Here is a 21,902-nt window from a genome sequence, read left to right on the forward strand (position 1 = left end):
CTACTCCCTTAAGAAAATGTGTTGGTCTAAGTTCTAAATCACTGCCATGGTTATTAAGTTTTAGTAACATATTCTACATATAAACTTGGATTTTGCACATTTTTATTACTTATTCTTTAGTAAACACTGTATTCCACATGGAACTTATTTCATAGAAATCACTAATTTTATGGGATTTATATATATGTAATCACATGGCCTAGCCCTCCATACTTGTTTGTTTGAAAGAACTGGAACTTGCTTCAGGGGTAGTTCCTGTCTCTGACCCATGTACATCTGCAAATGCATAATCCTGTGTTTGAAGAGTAGAGAGTAGATTCTACATAAACAATTAACACAGAGATTATAACAGAAGAAATGTAACTTATTTCAATTCTGTCCTTCTACCTGCAACTCATTCTTTGAAACTTGCAGAATTCACTCTGTTCTGAGTATTTCTTCATGTTTTCTGCCTTTTTTTTCAATTATTATTGTGTTAGCCAAAAAGTTCATTTAATTTTTTCTGCTCTAGTACTGCTCAGTTTCTCTCTTAATTTTAATTGTTGTTCAAGTACAGTTTTCTGCCTTTTACCCCCATTCCAGCCCACCCCCTAGTCCTCCCCACCTCTCTCCAGTTTCCACCCCCCCCTTGTTATTGTCCATGTGTCCTATATATTTGTCCTTGCAAACCCTTCCCTTTTTCCCCTTGTTGTCTTTAATTTCATTCAAAACAATTTTGTTAGATTGTACCGTGACAGCTGTCATATCAACATGCATTAAAAAAAAATCACCCTGGCTGGTGTGGCTTAGTGGATTGAGTGCTGGACGATGAACTGAAAAGTCACTGGTTTGATTCCTAGTCAGGGCACATGCCTGGTTTGCAGGCCCAGGGCCCCAGTTGGGGCGTGCAAGAGGCAACCCACACATTGATGCTTCTCTCTCTCTTTCTCCCTCCCTTCCCCCTGCTCTAAAAATAAGTATTTTTTAAAAATTAAAAAACATCAAAATTGGCGAATTTTTATGAAGCCATTTTAATATTGAAAATGGAAGAAAATACATGACATTTTCAGTGTATTATGCTTTATTATTTCCATAAAGGTTGAAATGCAAAAAAAGATTTGTGCAGTGTATGGAGAAGATGCTGTGACTCATTGAACCTGTCAAAATTGGTTTATGAGGTTTCTTGGTACTATTGACATTTTGGTCAAATAATTCTTTGCTGTGGGCTGTCTTAAGCATTGGAAGATGTTTAGCTACACCCCTGGCTTCTGCCCACTAGAAACCAATAGAGGGAGATAGCTGACATACTCAAACTATTCAGATCAATGAAGTTATTGGTGGAAATGAAAAAATGTGTCTTTTTCTTTACAGAAAAAACTAAACAGACTTTTTGGCCAACCCAATACTTGGTAATTAAGTACTCTGGGTAGGTCACTATGGGACCATTTACTAAAATAGGAAATAGAGGCAGAAGAAACATTTGGGAGAAAATAATTTGGGGTTCAATTTGAGATACTGAGTTTGACAAGTTCTGAGGGACAAGCAGTTGAAAATATTCAGTAGGCAGCTGGAAATATGGGGAACTGGGGGAAGAGAACAAGACTGCATGACCGGAAGAGTAAGACAAGTACCTGGACAGGGTAGAAATCAGGGAGGAAAAAAGTACTCACAAGCATAAAAAGTTATAAAATCAATTTGCCTGTTTAAGTCAATTTATTATAGAACCTGAAAACCAACTCCACTAGATTTGGCAACAGGGAGGTCTCTGGTGGTCTTCACAAAAACAGTTCCCAAAGGGCAGCAGACCTGGCCACTTGGCTGAAACACAGGACTGAAGAATTAGAAGCCTGCATTTCCAACCCTAGAGGAGCCAGAGTGGGACTTGCTGAGCTTCAGCGACCTACAGAATGAAGTCCCTGAACCACCCATCAGGATTATTTGGGACACTTGTTTAAAATTTCTGATTCAGGGCTCTATGTCAGACATTTGAATCACAATCTCAGGAAATAAAAACACAAGACTAGGTATCTTTAATAATTTCCCCCAGGTAACTCTTATACATACTAAAATTAGAAGACCACTGGACTATATGCTCTCTCTGGTCCATTCTACCTCTAACATTCTGTAGTTCGATAGTTTGTCTGAAAATGGGATGTTAAAGCAATGATTACAGAAATGTACCCAGAAGTCAGAAATTACCTGACAAACAAACAATAATCAGAAATACTCTGGGCAGAAATAATACTTTTGAATTCATTTACATCAATTCATTTCTATTATGTGGTACCATCACACAACCTTCTAATGAAGGTTGTGGAAGAGCTATAGCTGTGGGAGCTATAAGTTCATGGGCAGCTAGGAGACCCATGGAGATAGAGTTGTGGACCAGTGAACTATGTAAAACAGGAATGAAAAAGACAAAGTTCTGCTTGGTGGTAATGAGGTGCTAAAAATAAATCATGCAAACTAAAAGCTCCAGAGTACTATTATTAGACACATTAAAAAGATATTCAGTGTTATTCTCTTTCTTTTGGTTTGGGAAAAACAACTATGTTTATGCACACACACACACACAAACACATACATATATATACAAATAGAAAGTCAATATTTTTATATACATGTAAAGACAGAGAATTTTTTTTCTTTAGGGAGGCTACAACTTTAATTAATATTCCCTAATTGGTATTGACTTTAATTGACTGGTGACAGTCTTATGATGGGCCTCTCTGCCAAGCTTCCTGGGTCAGGAGCACAATGAGCTCCATTATGCACAGAAGCCTTTTGTGTCCAGTGGTCTTTGACTAGGCAACATTTCTTTAGGTCTCAGAATACTGAAGCCTGAAAGATCCTTGAGAATCCATCTAATTCAGCCTTCCACACATCGTCTTCTAAAAATCACTGCAAAACCTCCCCAGACCTACATTTAAGTCTAAACAAAGTATCTCCTCATTTCTCTCAAGTTCCTCCAGTTATTTCCTCTTGATGCATCTGTAGCACTCTATACATTAGATTTACCTTGGGAAAGACAGTCTTGGGGTATCATTACACTATGGGGTTGCATATTTGCTCTGCAGGTTCTTTTTTTAAATGCTTTTGATTTTTACTGTTGTTTATAAAAACTACAGTTTTCTGCCTTTTCCCCACCACCCCAGCCTTCCCCACCTCCATCCCATTTCCATCCCCCCTTATTATTGTCCATGTGTCCTTTATAGTTGTTCCTGCAAACCCTTCACCCTTTTCCTCCATTATACCCTCCCCTCTCCCTTCTGGTTTCTGCCAGCCTGTTCCCAATTTCAATGCCTTTGGTTATATTTTGCTTGCTTGTTTGTTTTGTTGATTAGGTTCCACTTAAAGCTGAGATCATATGGTATTTGTCTTTCACTGCCTGGCTTATTTCACTTAGCATAATGCTCACCAGTTCCATCCATGCTGTCATGAAGGGCAGGAGCTCCTTCTTTCTTTCTGCTGCATAGAATTCCTTTGTGTAAATGTACCCATAGTTTTTTGATCCATTGATTTACTGATGGGCACTTAGGTTGCTTCCAGCACTTGGCTATAGTAAATTGTGCTGCTATGAACATTGGGGTGCACAGGTTCTTTTGGACTGGTGTTTCAGATTCTTAAATAAAATAGCAAGTAAATAGAAAACAAGTCCAAAAGTCACATGAGTTATATCTATGATTGTATATTAACCAGTGTTTCAAAGACAGTTAATGAACAGACAGATAATGAGTGCAAGTCAGAGAGGATGGGCAGAACTAAAGAGAAAAGGAAGGGGATAAGGGGAAGAAACTTCCCACCAGTATGTCACAGAATGAGAAGAGGGTTTGAAACCTCTAGCTTAACGTAAGTACACACATTACTGCAAATACATAAGTTACTTGCATGAAGAAAGGCATGGCAAGGGAAGAAAATACAAATGGAAAGAAGACATTTTATATTTCTAATAAACTAGCTACCAGGTTTAAGACTTAGTATATGAGCTCTTTCATAGGATAGGCAACCTATTTTAACTCCAAATAAAATCACTACTAAACTACCTCACACAAATAAAAATTTTATCTAATTTATGAGGATTTGTAGAAGACATGACACAAACTCAGTCTTGTGTTTGCAATTCATGTAGGAAACATCCCACTATAGCACACCCAGATCTAGCCCACTGAAGCATGAAGCCTGCATCTACTTTGTCTTCCAAATCAACCCCATAGCTCAAAACTAGCTTCAGAATAGTTTATATGGTTCAGGTGGACAGTAAACTGTCCCTTGACATTTTTTCTGGACCAAAAAACCCAATTTGTCATAAAGTATTAATTAATTCTTTTTACAAATTTCCATGTACACTATATATACACAAGTAATTTCCCTTCTTTTCAGAGAGGTCATGTGCCTTGCCCAGAGTTGACAATTCAAGGTCTAATCCACAACCAGATCTTAGATTCAAGTCCAACATATTTTTTTCAGGACATAGAATCATTTGAAAATCTGATGAAACTCATGGGTCAATCATCTTCTCAGAAGAGCATACATATAAATACATTTTGGTATATAATTTCAGAGAATGTAGATAACCCAGATCAGGGGCCTCCAACTTAGATGAATCAGTATATCTTCTAAGGGGCCATATTCAAGTTCAACAGTATCACACAAGGCACCCCACAGAGATCCAGCAGGGCCCCCTTCAGTAGCTCCATTTGTGAGACAAAAAAATAAGTATAAGAAAAGAAAACAAGGCAAAGGGAAAAGAAAAGAAAAAGAAAATTAACTTGAACATCTGTGTCATAAATTGCTAAATAAAAGAGCTTTTCTCTTTCCCAATTTCCACTTCATTGCTTCCTTTTTGACTCAAAAATGAATTGAGGTTACTAATCAGAGTAATCTTATACCAGATCTAGTTAGAAGAAAAAAAGTACTTTCCTACAGAAGTGATTACAATTCTTGAGGGAAAAATAGTTCTAAATTATCAGAGATCATAATAAATGTGCTGGTGTTTTCAAATGCAATGTCTATGCAGGTTGCAATGAAACTCTAAACATTTACTAAATAATTTTCAAGAGAAAAAAAGAATACACCAAAAATTTAGGAGATGTGACCTCTAGATGCTAAAGCATCATAGGTAACTTTAATTTTCTTCTTCATATTTTGCTATATCTATGAAAATTCCCGAAAAAATGTATAGCATGTTTAAAATTTGGGAAGCATCTATTAAACATAAATCTGTATTGCTACTGCACAGCAATATGTGTCACTTTAGAGAAATAAAGGAAAGATGAGGAAAGGCCAACTTGTTTTATACTCAGCAGCTGGGTGGATGAGTTCAGGGGGTGGAACATTCATAGTGTTCAGAAAAGATATACAAGAAGATTAAAAAGGATAAAAAAAGAGGTGGCCACAGAAAGGAAAATAAAATAAATAAAGTAAGAAGAATTACAGGGATAGAACTGCAGTAGTAGCAGATTAAAGTAGTGTGATAAAAATGTAATTAGAACCCATTTTGATGCACAAAAATGCTGTCTCTCTTTTTGATACAAAATGCATAATGAGTAATACAAAACCAATTATGAGGTGTACCTTTGCACAGGTAAATTTTGCCTTGTCACACACTCACTGGGCCCCATACTCAAAGCTCATCAGAGTCCTCATCAAACAGTGCCTCCATGCTGCAGCTGACTGCTGGTCCCCAGCATCAGTGCCTGGATTGCAGTTGCTCTCCCACCCATCCTGATTCTGGGGATTCACCTGCATGTCATCAACCTGGATAGTAGCCAAAGCAAGATGTCTCTTCCACACTTTGATCACGTGCAGTCCTGCAAGAGGGCGATGCAGTACGCTTCCCATGTTGTGGCCCGCAGTGTGCCACAGGACCCTGTGAGTGACCATGGTCTGGCCATTGAATCCAAGCTGATGCAGAAATGGCACTGCTAAGGCTTTTCACACAACTACTGATGAGGAAACAACTCAGAAGGACTAAATATTCTGTCCAAAGTCAGACGGCTCTTTGTAGCAGAGCAGGGGTGTTAAAAGTCCCTGATTTAACATTGCTTTCCTCAACAGCACAGCTCCTTTACAAGCTTGAATGAGTTATTTGGTTTATCTTAATTATATACTCCACAAGTTGTGGTGAGTCTACAGAAAGACTTTTAATCTTTTGGTTTATTTTCCATTTCTTTTTCAGGTCAACAATGTCTTACTAGGGAGCAATATGAAAAAGGAAGCCTTCATGTCCACATCATGCCTCTCCAATGACATGCAGAAGGATTTCCAGGCCCAGGTTAGTACAAAAGCAGCACTAAGTATGTCGAAGATCAAATATTTACCCAAATATAAAACAGCCAGATTACACTAATAAGGGCCAGATTTAGATTTAATTTTAAGAGTCAAAGCCACGCCAGGACTCTTCCCCCTTTGTCTGATTTCCATTCCCAAACCACCTTCGGAATGCCCAGGGCTCTGCCTGCACAGAAGGTGGTAGTAACACAGCTCCACATCTAGAAGAGACAACTGTTCTCACCAACATCTATAATTCTACCCAACAGATAAGCTGAGGAAGAGAAAGGGGGAAAAAAGAGACACACCTTCCAAAGTTACCTCAGGAGTCTGGAGGAGGGCTCCAACAACCACACTGCTATACTCTCAGTGAGATGACTCAAGCTCTGCAGGTTACTAAACATATGGGGATGCCAAATAAACTCAGTTTCAGGAATTAATGCCAGAGTATTAAACTAAAAGACAAACTAATGTGAAATGCCTCAAGTAAATGTCCAGATAGCCCACTTATCATCTGAAAATAAAGTTTATAAAAGGCACTGATCATAATATGATTGATGTGTTAAATCTCTACTCTAGTCTTTTCGCTGCATTCTCTATTGAGTTACACAAAACTCTACAAAAATTTGCTGTTCCAAAGCAATTCCACTTTCCACAGCTATTTGCCAGTCATGAACCCAAGACTCTTCTCTTATTAAACACAAGCAATTCTAAATGAAGCTGCGCCCACCTCCTTGCCACTCTTCTCCTCAGTCACTGTGCCACGCACCCAGCCTTCAAGTCATCCAACAACCTCAGCCATTTCCAGCTTTAAGGCAACAGCTTCTTCTTCAGTTACTCTCAAATTCCTATTTACTTGCCAGGTGTCAGCTTAGACATCACCTCCTTAAAGAAGGCTTCTCAAAAAGGCCCCCTTCTCTGATGCATTCTTTCCATAGTACCCTGTGCTTTTTTTTTCTTCTCAGCATTTACTGAAGTACATTAAATAAATGAATGAGCAAGCAAGTGAATAAATATATTATTCCTACTTTCTCTTTGTAGAAGCAACTATTTTATTTTATTTTTTTATTATGCACGGGCAAGCAGTGACATTGAATGAGGCAGGGATTCTTCCCAAAGTTAATGCATATTCTTCCTCATTTTCACAATACAGACACACACTCCAATAACCTTATGACACACAGGCTAATATGAAAGAGTGTGTGTGTGCAAATTGAATATACTCATATATATAATTTTTTAGAGCTTTTACCAAAAAATTAAAATTATTTGTAACAGGTCATTTCAGGATTCAAAAATATTACATGCACTATGACTCTGTCCCTGGGACTGGGAAAACTGAAGCATTGTCAGGGAGGCTAGGCAAAGGGAGCAGGATAACATCTCTGTGTGCCGAAGCATCTCAGGTTTCTGCTCCTTCCTTCCCCAGGTCTTCTGCCTACTTTAGGCCTCCAGGGAATTATGATAGCCAGAGAACTAATATAGGAAAAGGGCATCAGCCTCTCTAAAACCTAACGAAGGAGACCCTTCCATGAAGAAGCCCCTAACATTGAATAAAAGTAAAGTACAGAACAGGGCAGGAAACCAGCTGAGTTTCTTCCAAGCAAACAAATGAAACGCATAACTAAAATCTGCAACAAAACTATTCTTTAGAGGTTGTGTCAAAATGGAACTCTAATGTTGAATAATTTTTAATAATTTTTTAAAATATCAAACATAAAAGGAATAGCTCTCTTTATCCTTTGAGCAAGTAACTTTGAGCAAGTAATAACTAAAGATACTGAAACTGTGATGTCCATATTCCAAAGGCTTCTCCACCAGAGTACATAGCACTGCATTAAAAACGGAGTACTTATTTAGCTACCCACTTAAGTGCCTCTTGAAAAATGAACACCATCAAGCTTGTTAAAAATAGAGCAAATCAGCTTTGTTTTACTGTCAGAGACATGCACAGTGCATCCGCCCACTGCTTGCTTTTTTCATTTAACCATTAGAGTGGTAGTGATACAAAAATATATAAAGAACGAACAGATAAAGATAAAACTCATCTCATTAGCAATGTACTAGCAATGGCTTCTACCCCATTAATTAATGAGTAATTTTTCATTATCTGCTCTACCATGTGCTAGCATTCAAGAGAATGCAAGACAAATAGGGGGTGTGTGGCCCATATTCCTAATTAGAAAGCTTTTCATCTAGTTGGAGAAAATAACTAATGGCCATAAGACAAAAATCAAGGAAACAAATAGCACTATGTAACCAAGTATGAAGTAGCATTGTAATTTTTTTTTAAACAAGACCATTGTGAATTTGAAAATAAAGGTTTTCAAAAGGCAGCACAATCTGGGCTGAACAGGGTTTAGACTGGCAAAAAAAAAAAAAGAGGCAAGGGAAGTCCTATTTCTGAACGTTAGGAGGAGAAATATAAGCAAAGAATGAGCAGTGGGTAGGAAGCTGAGAGGTCGCCTGGCAGACACAAGGATAAGTGAAGACTAAAATCAGAGGTTCAAGTGGGAGAACAGGAAAACAATGGGGTAGAACCAGACTGTGAAGAATCTGGAAATCCACACAGAGTGTTACAAACAGGCCTGGTAGCTTCCCTCATGGAAAGCAACAAGATTAGAGAGACAACACTGGAAGGAACTGGTGTGAAAGGTACTGCTGCAAAGCACAAATGAAAGTGTACAAGAAATTGGAGTTTATTTCTATATATCTGAACTTAATTTGTTCTGAGGCCTCCATTTCACTGAATGGTAAAAACTAAATTTCAGTCAATTCAGGTAATCTCAAGCTTCCTCTTTCTCGGGGTGCATCTAACTTCCAGAGGATTACAAAATGCTAGATTTGGGGGGTGTGGGGTAAAAAGAGGTGGAGGTCATTACTTGCCTTTTTTATCCCTGCAAACATCTGAAGCTCTTCCATGAGCAGGTCTCTCCAGATACTTCCCTCATCCTCATCCTCATCCTCCCCCAAGCCTTCTGCAAGTCTGGCTCTCTCCTGGCCACACCCATGCCCCTCCCGGCACACAGGAATCTCCTTGCTGCCACAGGAAACTGACAAAACTATCTCAGGTCCATCTAACTAGACAGTCCTCACAGCCATCCCTAGTATTCTCCAGCCATGCTGGGCTCAGGGGATCTCTATGCCACCACTGCAAGCTCTACTTTTAGGACAGGAAGAACTGATTTAGAATCTTCCAGATCAATTCCCTTTGTGCCTGGAACTTGACTTCTAAAATTCAGAGTCAAGAACTTGATTCTTTTGTGGTATGGGATATGCTGTGTTTATCTTTTCCTTTAAAAAAATAAGTCACAAGAAAACACTGAAAGTAAACTGTAATGGAAAAAATAGGTAGTCACACATGCATGCACACACAAAAAGATTCAACCAGCCAAAAAAAAAAATTGCCAAACCAAAAAAAGGGAGGGGGGCTAAGTATAGCAGTAAACAATGAGGCAGGGGCACTGGTTCAGATCTCAAACACTACATCAAACTAGGCAGGAGGTAAAGAGGCACTTAACCAGGGGATCTTGGGGGATGGAAATAAATAGGTAAGTTTGCAGATGTTAAAGGAAAAATGGACAGAAATGTTTGACAAAAATGGAGGATACCAAGTAAGAGAGGGAATGTAATGCACTCAGGATTTCCTGCCTGTGAGAGTCATAGTATTATCAAGACTGAAGCCAGGTTAGAGTGGAAAAGGTTGTAAACTTGGTTCTGCATTATGTTCACATAGATTTTCCTCGTCTGAGGTGATGATTTAAAAACCAGCAAGAAGGATTTAAGTCTTACTCTAGGAGTTTGTACTGCTGAGGTATTTCTCATTAATAGACCCATTACTATGGCTTTTAAATACTATTAGATTTCAAATAGTGACCGTTAAGAAAGAGAAAGCACAACTGATCTTTTAAAAAAAGCTTCTAAAATCTTCAAACACTAAAATCTGTCTTCCCATTCACCTTTCTCTATAAATGATCTTTTTTGTAGGAATAGGTACATAGATTATTTATTCTTTGAAAAATATATATTCAGCTTTTTAAAAAAAGACCAAGATCACTGCTGTGATGTCTCTGCCATATTTGGGCAGGTGAAGCCAACTGGACCACAATAAGGCTGACAAAAAATGAGCGCAGTCCTGCCTCACATACCCCACAGGGCCTAGAGGCAGACAGATCCCTGTGAGCCTCGGAACTGACAGAAGTGCCTACTGCCCCCTCACCAACTTTCTGCCCAGACGATAACCTGAGGACATATGAGTCAATTCCAGTACAAGAAAGCAAAAAGCACTGGCATGACCAAAGTATACCACGGGAAGCTATGGCATGCTATACAGACGGGCAGGGAGCAGAGAGAGATTTCCACATTATAAATTAATTAGGTCAGCTTCAGTGAGATTATCGAACTTCAGGAAGTGAGAATACAGTAACAAAATAAACAGCTAGAGGAAACCATTTTACGTTATGTGTACACATCAAAAACAGGACATCAGATATTCAGGATTATGCCAGGCCATGTGGTTTCATCTTAATTCTGAAATATATTTCCTCATTTCCAATGGCAGTGATTATCCTAAAAAAAGGTAACTGGGAAAAAAAGGGAAAATAAAGATATGAAAGCACAGTTAAAGAAGAAAACCCTTTCCCCACTCACCACCTTTTTAAGCCTTCCCTCACACCTGAACATTTTAGTGTATAAATTATGAAAGAATGGTATGTTTAAGATAACATACACCAAAGATCATATTTAAATCTACTCAATAAAAAGATATTTATCAAAACTACCTAAAACTCAAATAATTATTGCTGTACATTAAAGACACATATTAGAACAAAATGCATTTCTATCTTTAAGAGAAACTCCCAAGTCCATGAGAACAGAAATGGTGAATTTGATGTCCTCTTCTCACTAAATCTTGACCTAGACCAGAGCTTTTTGAACTTATTATTGCTGTCCCTCCTTCCAATCCCAAACAGACAGGACTACATGGCCAGTTACCCCATGGGGTCTAGAAAGAAGGGTCTGAATGCTCGAGTCCTTGTGGTCTTATAATCTAAAAACCCACGAAAAGGCACAACCTCTTCAAATTAGATATTTGTAAAAATATAAGGTTTAAATATATTCAAATTGAAAATATTAAACTCTAGTCTCATTCACAGCTTTTCAAGCCACCCCCTTATGGGTCTCTACTTTTTGTTTCCCAATGTATGTACCACTTCATTACATACTACACATCATACTGATTGATATTACATTTACTGTTTATTGCCTGTCTTTCCCTGCTAAGATGAAGGCTCTGTGAAGGAAAGGAGCTTCATATTTTTTATATCAGAGAACACTGCTGAATAAACAGTTGTTCAATAGATGAATCTGTACAGCTTGTACAAATCCCGACATGCTATAACTTTGCTATTTTGAGGTTAAACAAAATCCATGCACCTACAACATAAAGTATGGGTGCAGGGCTGGACAGCTATCTGGTCTCTTTGGGCAGACACCACCACTGAATCTGTAAAAGCTACAGCTTAATGCTTGAAAGGTGTAATTCAAGGATAAATGGAATGGTTGCAGATATGTAGAATAGGGTCTCACTAGCATAAACTAAAAGCAAATGAAAGAGCTTAGTCACCCCTGGAGAACTAAAATATGAACACCTTTAATAAAGAATGAACACCATCTTAAAGTAGAGCTGGGATAAGGCATATGTCATGCCCTACCTGAGTGAAGAATTGGAGACAGTGAGCTCTGGGTGAGGCCAGGACCTAGGCGAAGATGCATGACACTAAGGCAGTGCAAGTCTGCTCTAGCTGACAATTTCCACTCAGAATGTAGATACAAATTCCTTCTATTTTATATCTCCTTTTCTTTCTGCTTCCACTGCTCACACTCATTCTCTCATTCTCAGTGTCTTATTCTCCCTGCTGCTCTCGCACCCAGGATCTCTCACCCGGGCATATGCCCCATCCAGCAGGAAGAGAACTTGTCACATGCAGAGAAACAAGCAGGCCTCTCCTGCCCACCAGCATGTGCCAAGCTCAGCAGCGGCCTGGCACACACAAATGAGCCCTGATCTGAATAGAGTAGAGCAGGGACAGGCCCTAGAATTAACTGTTCCCTGCATACAGCACTGGGCACACACCCAGAAGCTAAATGCCTTCGATGCATCCTGGATAAATCCCCTCAAAAGTGGAGAAAACAGTTTTCTCTGTTGATTGCCTGAGCCTTGTGAAATTCTAATGCCAGAGCTCAAACAGGAAAGTAAGTAAAGGAATGAAATAAAGACCCACTCATTCCATTAAGCTGACTTGCTATCTGGGTTCCCAAAGACCTGGTGTCACAGCCACCTGAAATTCAAACCAAGATGGGCCATCTTGATCTCTAAAGTTTCTTCCACTTCAAAAGGTCTGTAGTTCAATCACCACCAACTTTTCAGCATCCACTATATTACACACAACTAACTATTCTGAGCACTTGTAAGGACAATTAGATAAAAATATACATCACAATTATGATACAAAACAAGGCAGTGGAATATTGAGTTGGATCTTGAAGGATTTAGGACGTAGATAAAGAAAGAGGAAGTTTCAGACAGCAATGGCATGGGCAGAGAAGCAATGGTAGAGATAAGCAAGACACGTTGCTAAGACAGGGAAAACACCAGACTAGCTGGAAGGAGGGTTCATTCATAAGAGTGACAGCCATAATGTGGGTCAGTCTTCCTTCAGAGGACCATGAATAATACCAGGATAAGAAGTCTGGCATTTAAACAAAAAGAAAGACAAAGATGAAGTGATATTCCATAAAAATGTATTCGGTGGCCCCAGGTGGTTGAATTGAAGTAGTTAGTGACTTAAGAAAAATCAGGTGGAAAACTAATACAGTGGTTGAGTTATTGGCAATGTGAATCACTAGTGTACTGGTAATTGCAATGAAGACAGGAGGGCAAAGCGGGGACACAGAGAAGAAAAGAACCGCCTGCCCTAACAAGAAGACCCTTCCAGGATGAAAGAAGGCACACTAACCCCAGGCCAGTGTGTGGAGGGGCACTGCAGGCCCAGCTAAGGGACCCCACCGTGGTTTTAGCAGGTTGTGGTTACAGTGCTCGATCCCCTTCTTCAGTACACAAACCACATTCAAGTGGCTGGCTTCCCAAGAGTCCTGCACAACTGATTAACACTGTCTCCTTCAAATTCTTTCTCCATTCCCTCCTTCCAACCAGCTCAGCATCAAAAATCTGGAAAGAGGTTTCTACCACAATCACAGCACCACAAAGTCCATGTCCTCTCTTTCTTCTGCAATCTCTCTTCTCTAGCATCTTTTCAGTTAATACCAATAAAAACATATTCCTCAAGAAACCTAGTTACCATGGCAATAAAAAGGCAACATTACAGATAAGAGAAAAATAGCTCTTGGTTTATTAGCTTAAACATTTCTGTTTCCATCAGTTTACTTAAAAGATTAGACCATTAATCTCTAACCTCTCAAAATAAGCCTGCAAATAGCTCAACCCTCCTTCCAAGACAAATATATGATGTAAGCCTCACCCTAATTGCTCTAATTACATGAAGAACATAATGAGATACAGCAGCAGATGGTTTCAGATTAAATTTGACAGACAAGAATTCTCCTCTCTCTCCTCTTACTAAAGAAACTTTGCCTTGGAAAAAAAATGTAAATCATTTTGTTCACAAAACCAAACATATGTTTTTAAAAAGACTAGCTCACTTTTGTATTTTCTTCAATAGTAAGTTTCCTTTAAAAACATTTACTCACTTCATGTAGGTTTCTGTTACTAATTATAACAGAGATAAATCTGTAATTCTGCTGAACAAAAGATGTGTTCAGTTGTTCATCAGTTTATATAATCATATATTTTCACACACCTGAGCTATATATAATCTCAAAGATATGTCCTATCAAATAGAGAATTGGGAGGGGTCTTTAATTGGGGCATAAGAACAAAATGTTTCCATCACAACCATTGTGAGCCCCAGCTTTTCACTAGAGATGGAGTGTCAAACTTCCAACCACTATGTCATCACCTGTCACTTTAAACTGAAGGTCCAAAAGTGAAGTCGATATCTTCCTCTTAAAATGAAGTTTGTCTTCCCAACATCTTTTTGATGGCTAGTGGTAAGAACAGGCTCAAAACCTGGAGCTATCTTTTCAAACCCCTCTCATGCTATTGTCTATACTACCAAACAATATTCTGTATCCAGAAAGTCCCTAAGTCATAACCCTCCAAATCACCATCAATACCAAAGTGCTGGGTCTCTCCTCACCTACCTCCCAGTATGTCAAAGGACGTGCCTCACACTAATGCCATGAGCTGGGGCTCTAAGAAAGTACCCAAAAAACAACAACCACAAAAAACCCAAGTACAAGAAAGAACAAAACTCCTCCTACTAGTGAAACTAGAGTTAGAATCAAATTTTTTATACCAGTCTGAAGATAGAGGATGTTCTAAAAACTGGATACCAGCAACACCTCTTCCCCAAAGTGATGTCGCTCCCTTAATTTCTAAAATCAGTTCTAAACAGATTATTCATGTGAATCCAAGTTTCTACTGCCATGGTACTCTGCAGTGCGCCAGGAGACAGATGCCACTCACAGAGGCGCCCAAGCACCTCCCCTCTCCCCCACAATGCAACACTCCTGGGGCAGTAGAAATTTCTGTTCTCTGTAAGAAAAAGAATAGTCACTGAATTTTATCAGCTGTTCTGAGGCAGCACTACACAGTCTCTATCTGTTAAAAGAAATTTAGGGAGCATTTGATTTCATGCTCCTATTTTTCCAAAGGCAGGCATCTGGGATATGTGACCCAGTCACACTATGGGCCAACTATTTTCTCACACATCGATTTCTATTAACAAATGAAGCTGGTCAGCTTTGACCTCTAAGTAAGTTACCTTAATATTTGACTTGTATAGTATTTCTTTGCCCATCTTCATAATGATTCAATCTGAGAAACATAAATTAAATATTGAAAAGAGAAAAAATGACACAGAAAACATTTTGAGAAGTCTTCTTTTCTTGTGTCAGTGTTTAAAGATATTCAAAGATATTTAAACTTGTCTCCCAAGAACCAAATCGATTTTCCATTTTGTGTGGTATGCAGGGAAAGCACAGAAACTATCGCAACATTTTGTCACTTAACAGGTTTCACCTCAAGCATCACTTGACCCTGTTTATATGGATGACCCATGCTTCCTCCTCAGACTCCAGGCAATGTCCCCTCCCTTCCTCAAAACCCTAATTGGAGCTCTTATGTTCTCTCTTCCACACTCTGACAAAACCTGCTCCCCAATACAGGATCTGATTAACTCACTCCTAATAAAATTATCAGTTACCATTCCAGAACACAACTGTTTGACATTTAATAAGCTAGAAGCAGCTTAGAACAAATAATTTCTATTCTAGGATATAGGGCAAGAAAAAGAATAGCAAATAATTTTATCACCCACACATGAATTTACATGAAACTCTTTTCAAAAAGAAAAAAATGTTATGTCCCTGTCTAAACCCTGTTTCTGTTTCCTGAATGAAATCCCCTCCTCCCTCCTTCTCAGTATCTTTATTGAAAGACCTCTGCTAAAATTAAATACTCAATCGTTTCTTTCATTTGGTATTTAACTAACCACTAACAATAACGGACATATTATATTAAGCCACATAAGCTAGATTATGCCTTGGTAGCAAACTAACTCTAAAATTTACACAAAGTTTATTTCTTGCTCACACAATGTCCTCTATATATCCAGAAGCTGTCTTCCAAAGGGTGAATCAGGGAGTCAGTTTAGACTCATCTTGTGATTCCATCACCTCATCATGCTGATCACCGCAAGGCACAGGCCAAAGAGCGCTGGCTCACAGATGACACCTATCAGCTCCCCACACAGAGTCTACCAGTTAGAATAAGTACATGGCCCCAACCTACCTGCAAGAAAGGCAGGATGATGCAGCCTTGGTCGGGCTCTGAAGAGGAAAATGAAATGGGACTAGGTGAACATGTACCATTGTTTTGTAGCAATGAGTTGACTACTATATACTTAATTAACTACTGTGAACCTGGAAATCTTTACATGTGTTAATATTTTTTACTATGTATGACCAATCTAAGAGATTGGTATTATTATTACTATCCCACTTTAAAAACAAGGAAAGTGCAGTCCAAAGAAGTTAAGTAACTTACCTAACCTAGGAAGTAGCCTAGATGGAGGTCAAGCCCGAGCAATAGGCTCCAAAATACACTGTGTCATAATGACCCTTAAATATGCAAAACAGTGCTAAGCACTGGCAAAGATAATGGTTGTCAAGTATTTGTCACATGAAAGAATATTTTACATATATTCTGTAAGTCTTTTTTCTAAAATATATTTTATTGATTATGCTATTACAGTTGTCCCATTTTTCCCCTTTTATTCCCCTCCACCCTGCACTCCCTCTCCCACCCACATTTCCCCCTTATAGTTCATGTCCATGGGTCTTACATATAAGTTCTTTGGCTTCTACATTTCCTATACTATTCTTAACCTCCCCCTGTCTATTTTCTATCTACTATTTATGCTAGTTATTCTCTGTACCTTTCCCCCCTCTCCCCTTCCCCCACTGATAACCTTCCATGTGATCTCCATTTCTCTGATTCTGTTCCTGTTCTGGTGATTTGCTTAGTTCATTTTTGGTTTTGGTTTAGGTTTGGTTGTTAATAACCGAGTTTTCTGTCATTTTATTGTTCCTAGTTTTTATCTTCTTTTTCTTAGAAAAGTCCCTTCAATATTTCATATAATAAGGGCTTGGTGATGATGAAAGCACTTTATCTGCCCTTCCATTCTAAATGATAGCTTTGCCTTTCACTTTGCTGGATAGAGCAATCTTGGATGTAGGTCTTTGCCTTTCATGACTTAGAATACTTCTTTCTAGCCCCTTCTTACCTGCAAGATTTCTTTTAAGAAATCAGCTCATAGTCTTATGGGAACTCCTTTGTAGGTAACTGTCTCCTTTTCTCTTGCTGCCTTTATGATTCTCTCCTTCTCTTTCATCTTGGGTAATGTAATTATGATGTACCTTGTGTGTGTTCCTCCTTGGATCCAACTTCTTTGGGACTCTCTGAGCTTCCTGGACTTCCTGGAAGTCTATTTCCTTTGCTAGATTGGGGAAGTGCTCCGTCATTATTTTTTCAAATAAGTTTTCAATTTCTTGCTCTTGTACTTCTCCTTCTGACACCCCTACAATTTGGATGTTGAAACATTTAAAGATGTGCAGGATGTTCCTAAGCCTCTCCTCATTTTTTTGAATTCTTGTTTCTTCATTCTGTTCTGGTTAAATGTTTCTTTCTTCCTTCTGGTCCAAACTGTTTATTTGAGTCCCAGTTTCCTTCCCATCACTGTTGGTTCCCTATACATTTTCTTTTATTTCACTTAGCATAGCCTTCATTTTATTATCTAATTTGTGACCAAATTCAACAAATTCTGTGAGCATCCTGATTAGCAGTGTTTTGAACTGTGCATCTGACTGGTTGGTTATCTCTTTATCACTTAGTTATATTTTTTTCTGGAGCTTTGATCTGTTCTTTCATTTGGGCCATTTTATTTTGTCTCAGCACACCTGTTACATAGTAAGGTGCAGAGCCTTAGGTGTTCACCAGAACAAGGCAACCCACAACACTGTGTTTGACGCTGTATGTGGGGGAAGGGGTCCAAGAGGGAACAATGGCACTTGCTCTGCTCTCTGCCAGTTTTCAGTCACTTCCCCAGCTACCCACAATCAAATTGGGTCCTTCTGGTGCTAATTCCCAGGTGGGTGGGTTTGTGTATGTTCCAGGACCCTGTGGGTCTCTCCAACAAACTCTCCTATGAGGCTGGGAGTTTCTCCTGCTGCCACTTCAATCCCCACAGGCATTTTCAGTCAGAGACTTTGAGGTCTTATTTCCCCACACTAGAACTCTGGGTTGCGTGGTCTATCTTGCTCCCCAGTTGTTCCTCCCAATTTATCTGCATGCAAATGTGGGACTGCCCAGTCCATAATCTGCCACCTAGCTGAGTCCACCAGCCACCACCCTGCTCACCCCGGACCTCCACCACTGCCTTGCTGAGAGTCCCCTCTGCCCAGCTGCCCATCTCCACCCCTCCTAACTGTCTGGATGAATGTTTCTTCTTTAATTCCTTGGTTGTCAGACTTCCATACAGTTCGATATTCTGTCAGTTCTCGTTGTTTTTTGTTTTTAAATTTGCTGTTGTCCTTCTTTGGTTGTGCAAGAAGGCACAGTGTGTCTACCTACACCTCCATCTTGCAGGAAGTACAGCCAGAGGTTTTGAGGCTTCTGTATTCTATAAGTCTTAAAAGAAGAAAATAAGAGATAATAAAAATATATGTGAGAGTATATTTCAATGCCATATTAAGCCCAGATATATGAATAAATATCAATACTATCCAATATGAGGTCTGCCCATAAAAGTCTGGCCATTAATAATATAATGAGAACAGTTTGCCTGACATTAATGTAAACTGGCAGCCAAGGAGAGTGGACTGGAATGTGCATGTGTGAACAATGACGACTTTACTGTGCTAGTCAGTGGGGGCAGTAGACACCTTTGAATCAGCATGTGTACTATGTGGCCATTGCATTCAAAATGATGGAACAAGCACAGCAATGAATCTGCATCAAATATTGCATTAAGCTTGAACATTCCTCCATGGAAACTGAATGATTCAGAAGGCTATAACTATGGGCAACTGGTGATTGGCAGCTTCATCACAGCACACCCTCTCATGCATCATGTCTCCTGCAGAGTTTTCTGGTGAAACATCAAATCACTCAGGTGACTCAGCCCTTCTACATCCCAGATTTGGAACCCTGTGACTTATGGCTTTTCCCAAAACTAAAATCACTTTTGAAAGGGAAGAGATTTTTAGATCATTGATGAGATTCAGGAAATACAACAGGGAAGCTGATGGCGACTGGGAGAACTATGTGAGGTCCCAAGATGCCTACTCTGAAGGGGACTGAGTCGTCATTGTCCTCTGTACAATGTTTCTTGTATCTTGTATCTTCTTCATTAAATGTCTCTAATTTTCATTTTATGTGGCTGGATACTTTCTGAACAGAACTTGTATACCTCACCTAAGCATCAAAACAATTCCCTAATGTACAGGTATCCAAGATGGTGGTGGAGTAGATGGAAGCTAAACCAACCCCCTCCCAAGACCAAACTGGAATTACAACTAAATGTAGAAAAATCATCCGGAATAACCAACTGAACAATAGCTGAAGAGAAGTCTTATAATCGAGAACTTACAAAAATAACCACATTGCCACAACAAATCTGGTAGTAAGCTCAGAGGCATGGCAAGGCTGGCTGGGATCTGATGGGTGACAGCTGAAGTTCTAGAGTTCTCAGAGGGATTCCCCCCTGAGAAGTGTGGGGTCTAAGCCCCACACTGGGCTCGCCTGCCTAGAGCACCAGAACCAGGAAAGAAACCCAGAAAACATCCAGCGGTGAAAAGCAGTGGGGTTTTTGTCTGCCAGGGAGAGACAGCTAGAGATGCAGAGAGCCTCTTAAAAGGCCAAAATTTCTTTTGCGGCCACTTACCCTGGGCTTTAGAAGACAGAGAGCACAGAAAACTAGAGCAACATGGGGAGAGTCTGGGTTTGGTGGCTCTGGGAGAGAGCTGGAGGGTCAGATGCCAGCATCCCTGGGCTGAGTCATGCCCCATGCAGAAGCCACCTTTTTCAGGTAGAGCACTCCCCTCCATGTGACATCAGCCTGCGGGGAGCAACAGTCCCACCTTCAAGAATCCTCTTGCTCCCCGCTGTGGAACTTAAGCCTGGCTACTGAGAGGTACAGCTAGAGGCACTTCAAGTCATTAAGCCTAATAGGAAGCTCTGGGAGCTTTGATACTTTAGGTGACCCTCCCCTGGGCCTGCTGCTGGTAAGGGCCAGCCTTGGTGCACAGCCTGGTTCTTTCTGCACATACCCAGGCCCAGCAGAGGGAGCCACAGGTTGCCCTAGGTCAGTCACAGGTAGCATCTGACATAGGTCTACGCCAGAGTCTTTGCAGATCTACCTAAGAGACAGAAACAAAGACAAAGAGGCAGCCAAAATGGGGAGACAAAGACACAAGTCCCAAATGAAAGAACAAAGAATCCTTCAGAAGAAGAATTAAATGAAAGGGAGGCAAGCAATTTATCAAATTTAAAGTAATGATTATAAGGATACTCAACAGCATGAAAAAAGACATAGAAATCATGAAAAAGGACCAGTCAGAAATAAAGAATACAATATCTGATACTCCTGGGTGGGTGAGTTTAGGGGGAAGAGGGATCAAGCAAAAAAGGTAAAAGGACTCATGGACATGTACAACAATGTGGTGATTGCAGGGGTGGGGGTTGAATGGGGTATAAGGGGGCTAAATGGCAATGGAGAAAAACTATTAAAAAATGTAACATTTGAAATAAACAATACACTGAAAGGAATAAACAGATGGTTAGATGATGCAGAGGACCAAAACAGTGATTTGGAAGACAATGTAGAAAAAACACCCAAGAAGAGCAGCAAAAAGAAAAAAAAAATTTTTAATGAGGAGACTTTAAGGGACCTTTGGAGCAACCTGAAATGTAACAACATTTGCACCATGGGATTACCAGAAGGAGAAGAGAGTGAGGAAGGGATCAAGGACCTACTTGAAGAAATATTTACCGAAACTTCCCTAACCTGGTGAAGGAAAGAGACACACAGGTTCAGGAAGTGCACAGAGTCCCAAACTAGATGGACTCTTGGAGTCCCACATCAAGACATATCATAATTAAAATGATAAAGCTTAAAGACAAGTGATAATCTTAAAAGTTGTAGAGAAAAAGTTAGTTACCTACAAGAGAGCTCCAATTAGACTGTTATCTGACTTATCAACAGAAACATTTCAGGCCAGAAGGGACTGGCATGATATATTCAAGATGATGAAAAGCAAGGACCTACAGCCAAGGTTACTTCACCCAGCAAGCCTGTCATTTAAAATTGAAGAAGAAATAAAGAGCTTCCCAGACAAAATAAAAAATCCTAAAGGACTTTGTTACCACCAAACCAGTATTGCAATGTTTGGTGAAGGTCTTGCTTTAAGAAGAAGGAAATAAAACAAAGGAAAACAGTTAAAAAATAAAATGGCAATAAATACATATCTATCAAAAATCACTTTAAATGTAAATGGTTTAAATGCTCCAATCAAAAGATACAGGGTAGCTGAATGGATAAGAAAACAAGACCAATATATATGCTGCCTATAAGAGACCCACCTCAGAATGAAAGAGGCACACAGACAAAAAAATAAGGGATGGAAAAAGACATTTCATGCAAATGGAAAGGAAAAAACAGCCCCCCAAATGGATATTATAATTCCAGTTAAACCAGTGAGAAAAACAGATCCTGAGAGATTAAGTAACTTGACAGGGATATTATGTAGACCCAGTAATTAAACCCAAATCAATCTGGCTTCCAAGCCCAAGCAATTTTCCACTATATTTTACTGCTATTCAATATAGAAATAACAGATACAAACCTCTGTCTACAAATCACATGGACAAGAAATGTAACTCCATTTTGTAAAGTTTTTTCTGTAACTAAATTTAAGTTTGGTTGTGAGTCCCACTTTAGCTGAGAGGCAAA

General features: G+C 39.4%; 1 protein-coding gene across 7 annotated transcripts in view; it reads right to left on the reverse strand.

The window, feature by feature from the left end:
- The window catches only part of IGSF11 (immunoglobulin superfamily member 11), a 148,795-nt gene that overhangs the window by 59,370 nt on the left and 67,523 nt on the right, over positions 1-21,902 (reverse strand). Inside the window, exon 1 of one of the 7 annotated variants that reach the window (XM_045851936.1) lies at positions 16,184-16,203. The exons of the other annotated variants lie outside the window; for them this stretch is intronic. The gene's annotated coding sequence lies outside the window, so the exon portion shown is untranslated. Of the gene's footprint in view, positions 1-16,183; positions 16,204-21,902 lie in introns of those variants that run through there. 7 annotated transcript variants of the gene reach the window in all.

Source organism: Phyllostomus hastatus, unplaced genomic scaffold (genome assembly GCF_019186645.2).
Source record: "Phyllostomus hastatus isolate PE091 unplaced genomic scaffold, TTU_PhHast_1.1 phas_contig_86, whole genome shotgun sequence".
Lineage (NCBI taxonomy): Eukaryota > Metazoa > Chordata > Mammalia > Chiroptera > Phyllostomidae > Phyllostomus > Phyllostomus hastatus.